At 37.9% G+C, this 8,109-nt stretch overlaps 1 pseudogene; it reads right to left on the bottom strand.

Annotated features, from left to right (window-relative positions):
- Nucleotides 1-413: 413 nt before the first annotated feature.
- LOC140508853 (peroxiredoxin-6 pseudogene) lies at nucleotides 414-1,366 on the bottom strand (annotated as a pseudogene).
- Between the last annotated feature and the right edge of the window lie 6,743 nt (nucleotides 1,367-8,109).

Raw genomic sequence — 8,109 nt, forward strand, 5'->3', positions numbered from 1 at the left:
CATTGTGCAGCTTCTCTGTAGTCTTAACCATATACTTGTAACAAAATTAGAAAGCCCTTCTGCCCAATTTAACAAAATATTTTAAGGTTGTCTTCTGTTTCTCTTTATCTGCTGGAAAGAGAAGAGTCTCCAAATCTTTTGTAACTGTGGTTAGAACACTCAAGATTTGAGGAAAAAAAACCCAACACTATCTGAAACACCCAAACTATTACAAATTGTTGGTCATAAACTTAGGGAGGTGAAGCTCAAAACTAGACATGTTATATTGTCTCCTCCCTCAAATGGATAATTAGAAAAAGAGATGATTTGTCTATTAGGTCAGTTAGAGGAGTCCTATTCCTGCAATGCTCCCTTTCCTACTAGCTGGCTGATGATGGAGATTGCAACAGATCTCACAAGGATTTAAAGTCCCAAACAGTGCCATCCCAAAGACAGCCAGCAGAGCAACAAGGGAGTTCAATGACCCAAGTGAAATGCTAGTAAAGGCACAAGGAGAGGAATCATGGGTGACTTTTAGTGCCATTTTCATTTAACAAGCCATTAGTAGAGTAGCCCAAAGACCCCTGACTTTCATTACCCCAAGATGGTTAAATCTGTAGGAAGACATGATTGGCAGGCTGGTAAGTATCCTTTCTGGTAGAGAGCTTCAAGGGAGACCTAGCCAGATCCCAGCATGGTCTTGCTGGAGTAACCTGTGGCTGAGGGGTGTACTGTAGGTATTCTTGCCTGAAGGGAGCTCTTTGGTGAAGACACCTTTAGGAAACAGTTTTTTAGCCTCCTCTTCAGGGATAGTTGGAACAACCATGACACTATCCCCACATTTTCAGTCAACAGGAGTAACAGCCTTCTTGTATGCTGTCAATTGAAGGCAATCAACCACTCTGAGGTTCTCATCAAAGTTCCTGACAGCAGTTGCTGGGTAGAGGCTAAACAGCTTCAACTTCTTATCGGGGCCAAAGATAAATACCACACGAGTTGTCAGAGGCATACCCTGCCCATCCCGTTCATCTGGGTCTAACATGCGCAACTTGATGGCAAGGTCGCGTTTGTGATCATCAATGATGAGGAAAGGCAGCTCCTCTGTGGGCTTGTCTCCATTGTGTACATTGATATCCTTACTCCAGGAAAGATGGTCTTGGACAGAGTCAATAGAAAGGGCAATCATCTTAACATTTCGCTTCGCAAATTCTCGGGCCAGCTTTGCAGCACGGCTCAGCTCTGTTGTGCATACTGGAGTAAAATCCTGAGGATGGGAGAAGAGAATGCCCTATGGATCTCCGAGTAAGTCCTGGAAACAGATGCGGCGGATCGTGGAGTCCGCCTCGAAGTTGGGGGCCTTGCCTCCGAGCAGCCGACCTCCGGGCATGGCTGCGGCGGCGGTGGTGAGGGGGCAACTCTCGAGGGAGAAGGAGCCGCAACCAACGTGGGCGCTCGTTCGTGCCGGCAACTGATTATTGTCTTAAAGGGGGCAGAAGCAAAGATCCGAGGCTGGCAGCTTTGTTCTCTGAAAGAAAGAGGATACCGGACCAGAATTAAATAGATCTCTCCTTAAATATTATTGGTATAAGGGAAGGATTTTTAGGTTCAAGCCATTACTCTGGCTACTAGCTCTTAAGGGAAGGAAAGATAACCCAATCTTCCACCCAAAAGATTGAGTCCTTTTTACCTGCTAGTGATACAAAAGACTATTCACAAATAGTGAATACCAAATACACCCTCTTTTCCAAGCATAAAATAAACAGTAATCAGATTTCTATAGATTAGATTATGCCAGAAAATACAGTAGAATGAATGAGCGATTTAGATTGGAGCAAGATGAGATTTTGGTCTGAGGTCCTGACCTCATCCAAGGGGGAATTACCTGAAGTGTCTAGGGAGGCAAGCTAAACATGATTGAGGAGCTGACTTGTTATTATACATCTGCAGGACAGTCTTTTGCTTTCTCCTTCCTAGAGAAATTCTGCAAGAGATTCTGGAACCACAAGGGTCTTCTCTTGAGGCAGACAACAATCAGTCAGTAAACATTCACTATGTATCAGACACTTGAAGAATGTCTCTCTTCTACAGTGGTCTCACTCCAGCTCTTCCATTCATTCAGGCAACTTTCTTCCCACTAATTTGAAGAATCTCAAGAAAAATACTTCAGGATTGGGTGGAAACCTGAATTGTACTTGTAGATACAGTTGATTGCATGCTAACTCCACCATTAGAATGTGAATTCCATGAAGGAAGGGACCATGTTTTTGTGTTTTTTTTTTTTTTTTGAATCTCCATTTCTTAGGAAAGTGCCTGGCATATAGAAAGAGCTTAATTAATGCTTGTTAACTGATTGGTTGATTCTTGGAGGGAGGGTAAGGGGATAAGGGGAAAGTATCAGGTCAATTGGGGTAGAGTTACTGGACGTACATCAAAGAACAAAAGCCAGTGATCCAGTAGACTTTAGAAGTAGTGACTCTGCCCTCTTTTGATTTCTCTTCTGGCGTGCCATCTTTAAGCCTCATCATATGCTTCTGTGAAAGTGGGAAGGGTACCCTTCCATTCTCTCTCCTCCTTCCAACTATGATGACAGGGAATTTGTTGAGATGGCTAAGCTAGACCAGTGGAAGTTATAGGCAAAGGTATTAGCTCAATATGAGGAAATACATTTTAGGAATCATATCTGTTTTAAAATGGAATGATAGACATCAGAGTCTATTAGACAGCTAGATTCAGAGTCAGGAGTTGTAAAGGTAGCATGGCACAGAGGATAGACACCTGGCCTCAAAGCTAGAAATACCTGAGTTTGAGTCCTCTCTCTGAAACATATTTACTGTGTCCCTGTGGACAAGTCACTTTAAACTCTCTCACTGTTACGGGCAACCTTTCTAAAACTGTAAGTTCCAGAGTAGATGCTAATGAGTTTTGGTAGAGGAAATTCCTTACTGGGGGCTCCCTATATGGATGAAATTGTAAGTCTAGTTTAAAAATACAAATAAAGAAAGAACCTTAGGAGATAGTGAGTTTCCCATTCTGTTCAAGTCTTCAAGGAGAGGCTAGATAGTCAGTTATAAGGGATGTAGTAGGAATTCATGCTTTAGATGAGACAAAACTTGGAAGTACTTTTTATCTCTATTATTGTAAGATTTAATGATTTCTGAAGGATTCTAGAAATTTAGAAATGTGGGAGGATTGAAGTTGAAGATCTGATGATTTCAAACTACTCAGCAACCTAGGAGATGAGGTCATCTATTGAGAGTAAAAGGTATGGGCACTGACTAAGGATTTCTTTAGGTGGTTATTGACATTTAAAAAAATAATTTAGATATAAAAATTTTATCTTTTACATTTATCTTACATATTTTCCCAATCTGTGGTTTTTCTTTTAATTATATTGATTTTAGCATATGTTTTTAATTTTATCTGGCATATCTTTCTTGGTCCAAATAAAACCACCCATTTGGTAATAAAAAAGCCATTCCCCCTCCTGTATACAATGAGAGAAACATTTCATTCCACTTTTTCCATGTTTCCTATAGTTTTTTTTTCTTGTTTAAGTTTCTCATTCAGCTGAAATTCACTGAAACTTATAGTATACGATAAGGGTCCAAATTCCTTTCCAGCCAAATTGCCAACCAATTTTCCTAAGTGCATTTCTTAATAATAGATACTTTTTTATTTCTTAAATTTTTATTTCTTAAAGCTATGTCCAACACTAATCATTTGGTGCTATGTTTGGTGTATCTATTAGACTTCATTGATTTCTTTATTATTATTTGTCTAGTACCAGACATTTTCATCATACCATTTTTAAACACAGATAAATTATTTTAACTCTTCTAATTTTCTACATGGTATCTGTTTTACATTTCTATTTACCTAAAAATTTAGAACTTTGATTATGATAGTTTGATTTATTTTCCTACAATTTTGTTTATACATTTTTATTAGACAAGTTCAGCTTTTCCTTTAGTGCTTGAGATAGTCCACAGGAAATGAATTCCATCCCCTTTTTCTGTGAGGTTTAGTTTGTATTCTCCTGCTTTCTTTGCAGTTTATAAATTTACCTTTGCTTCTGGAGCATAGAAATCTTTGTTTAAGAGGTACATTTAACGAATGTTCAAAAGATATTTTATTAGCTTGACTATTTCCTCACTTTCATATACATTCCTCTTCATTGTGGTTATATATGGAGCATGATCTATACATACATACATACATACACACATATATATAACATACTACATGTATGGTGTTTTTTCTTTTATAGTATGTAAGAACTTTTTACTGGTCAGTGAATATCCATTTATTGATATTTAACATTTCTGTTAGGGGCAGCTGGGTGGTGCAGTGAATAGAGTACCAGTGTAGGAGTCAGGAGGACCTGAGTTCAAATCTCACCTCAGACACCTGACACTCACTAGCTGCGTGACCTTGGGCAGGTCACTTAACCCCAAGTGCTTCATCCTGAGTCATCTCCAGTCATCCTGATGAATATCTGGTCACTGGATCCAGATGGCTCTGGAGGAGAAGTGAGGCTGGTGACCTGCACAGCCCTCCCTCACTCAAAACAAAGTCAAGTACAAGTGATATCATTATTTCTCTGATGGCATGGTCTTCTTTGGCAATGAAGGATGAACACACATACAACATTTCTGTTAAAAAAAAGTTTGTCCTTTATTTAAATTTTCAAAAACTAAACCCATATCTCTGAATCTTGTGGATATTATTTTCATCACTAAGACCCGATTTACATATTTCCTCTCATACTTATTTAATTTCTTTATCAGATGAAATAATATCTGTAAAATGCTTAGTCTACTGTCTGGCATATAATAAGTGCTTAATAAATGCCTATTTCCCCTTCCTTCCCACCCCCTATTTAATACTAATCCTTGCTATCTGTTCTATATGATGGGCCATATCATAATCATAGCATCTAATTCACTTCAATGAAATTAGTGTTCCCAGTTATGCAGTGATAAGAGATTATCTTACCAGAAACTGAGAAATATTTTCTACCAGGTAGTTCTTGTTATTACAAGATGGCTCCTATAAAAAATTGAGTTTGTAACAAGGCGGCTGCTAGGTGAGACAGTGGTTGGAGTTCTAGGCCTGGAACTGGGAAGACTGGAGTACAAATGTGACCCCCAACACTTACTAGCTATTTGTCCTTGGGCAAGTCATTTACCTCTGTTTGCCTCAGTTTGGGCAACTGTAAAATGAGAATAATAGTAGCACCTAATCTGCAGGGTTGTTATGAGGATCAAATGGGAAAATATTTGTAAAGTTCTTGGCACACAGCACATACACACACACATACACATATATATGATATATGTGTATATGCTTACACACATAAATATGTATACGTATATAGTATATTAATATGTATATATGCACACATGTGTGTATGTTTAGATATATATATCTATATTTTATATATACGTGCAAATACACATACACACACATATACACTCCACTCGTACCATCAATCATTTGAACATAATTAGTCATTACCTATTTCAGTGTAGACCACAGAAGACTGCAAAGATGTTAATTATGCTACTGTTTATTGTTATTTTATTATATTTTTAAAGCCAAACTAAAATGGGGCAAGTGGAAGTTTTGTCCAGGGTAGAAATTTTTAAGTTCTCTAACACACTTGTATTTCTCTAAGAGGAAACACAGGGGGTAGCAACTTATGGTAGGATTATAAGACAAAGGTTTGAGTAGAGAGTGGGTCAAAGCATGATCTCATTGGGGGACAGGAGAATGGTTCATCTGGTCCAATTCCCAAGATTTTCTAGGTAAAGGGAAAAGGGGCTTGAGCTGTGGTCCAGCCTTGAAAAGTGAGGTGGGGCATACTACTTCACACAGGTGAGCTGGTCCCTTCAGTGTTGACAGTGACATGATCTGAGGTGATTGTCCTCAATTTTTTCCTTGCCACAAAATTATCTAGTTATGGTTCTTCTATAGCTGTTTCTGCATTATGAACCTTTCCTCCACTGGTAGCATAATGTATGTGTTACAAAATATGCATGATTCAACTCTAGTATCATTGGTTGATAAATAATCTCACATAATTCTGAACAGATCACTCAACCTCTTATGTGTTTTAGTTTCCTCAACTGGAAAATGAGACCTTGATTGCCTCTATGATTTCTTCCATTTCCAAGTCTATGATCTCCAAGTCCAATTTTTCTGTCCTATACTCCATTATCTTTTCAAACATTACTATTTATTAGTCCTTGAACTCATTTTGTACTTTTTGCCAATCTGCTTTTGAACGTGCCTTTTTCCTATTTCTGGAGTGCCCTTGTACTTTCCAGTTTTTAGCTTTTGACAACTCATTCATCCCCCAGTGCTCAATTACATTGTCATCTTCATGACATCTTCTCTGACACCTTTGCCTGACTTAAGCTGGATAACCTGCCCTTCCTTAGATAATGCCTAAACTCTGGACTAAGCATTTTTATCTGCTAAGCATTTTGGCTTCTTGTTGCAGTATAGTTATTTATTTACATGACTTTGGTCTCCCAGTAGGTTGTAATCTCTTTGAGAACAGGTATCGTGTCTAATTCATCTTTGTATTCCCAAAATACTGAATATAGTAAGCACCTAATGCTTTTTGAGTAGAATTTAATTAAGTGGCAGTGCCACTCATTCAATGTCGTTTGTCATTTCATTTGGTCAGTACTATTTTAGAAATTCTGGAAGGATCATCTGCCTCATTCAGTCATTTTGATAGGGTATAGTGGAAAAAATGTTGTGCTTGCAACAGTTTTCATTGATGTGAATTCAAATGCTACTTCAGACACTTATGAGTTGTTGTACCATGCAGGAAACACTCAACCTCATCATATTTGTTTAGTTCCCTATAGAGTGGGAAATAATAATATTTGTACCTCTTTCTTCACAGTGTGTGTATAAAGAAAGTACTTTGCAGACCTTAAAGTGTTATAGAAAGGTGAATTATAATTAATATATTAAATGTCATAATATATAATTAATGTCAATAATATATTGTTACTTTTGCCCAATTCATATCGTATGAAGACCCATCACAAGTAGCAGGAAACACAAAGATATTATGACATGTTTCAGTCACCTTTTATAGGATGCATTTTCCTAGCCTTTCCCCCACAAACTGTTCTTTCCATTTCAGATTCTTTTACACCGACTCTCTCTCTGTCTCTCCATCTGTCTCTCTCTCATCTAACTAAATATACATGGTCTACCTCCATTTGAATGTATGCTACTTGAGGGCAGAAAATGTCTTTGTGTCTCCAGGACTTATCCAATGAATGGCATATAGTAATGAATCCTTCTTGACTGACTGATTTACTGCACATCTTAGGCAAAATGTTAGAAATGGTGAAGCATCTCTTGCCATTTGGGGAAGAAAAAAAAGAAGCAAGAGTCTTAATTTAAATAACAATAATAGATAATCAGTCTGAATATTTAAGGCCTCACTGTGCCTCCAACAGGACTGCTAGCTAGCACAGCAGATAGGGTGCCATGTCTGAAGTCAGGAAGACTCATCTTCCTGAGTTCTAATCTGGCCTCAGATACTTACTAGCTGTGTGACCCTGAGCAAGTCACTTAACCCTGTTTGCCTCAGCTCCCCAACTGTAAAATGAGCTGGAGAAGGAAATGGCAGACCATAGAGAGTTGGACACAACTGAGCAATGACTGAACGACGATAACGGTAACAACGGTATCTCCAACAGCAAATAAAGCACATTTTGACATTTACTTTAAGGATATAACTGAGTTCAGAACAATATATAAATGAAAATTGAGTTACTGGCAAATATGTTTTGAATGTCTTTTTAAAAGCCTAGAAACCCCATAAGTACTACCAAAATTCTATTTAAGATTTTATTAGCTAGAGCAATATTTGGAGTAATTCATAAGGAAATTGTGTTCATTTAACTAAATATTTTCTTCTGGGCTGCTTAAGCAATGATTGACCTAATCTGTTATGGAATAGAATTGTTCTTGGAAAATGAAATTTCCACAGCCAAATATAAGAGAAAAATGATGTAGTTGCTTTGAAAATTGTATATATTAGGGGCAGTGTAATGGGACATCTTCCCTGCCCATTAATAGGCCTCGGGTGGGACTATT

Source organism: Notamacropus eugenii, chromosome 5 (genome assembly GCF_028372415.1).
Source record: "Notamacropus eugenii isolate mMacEug1 chromosome 5, mMacEug1.pri_v2, whole genome shotgun sequence".
Taxonomy (NCBI): domain Eukaryota; kingdom Metazoa; phylum Chordata; class Mammalia; order Diprotodontia; family Macropodidae; genus Notamacropus; species Notamacropus eugenii.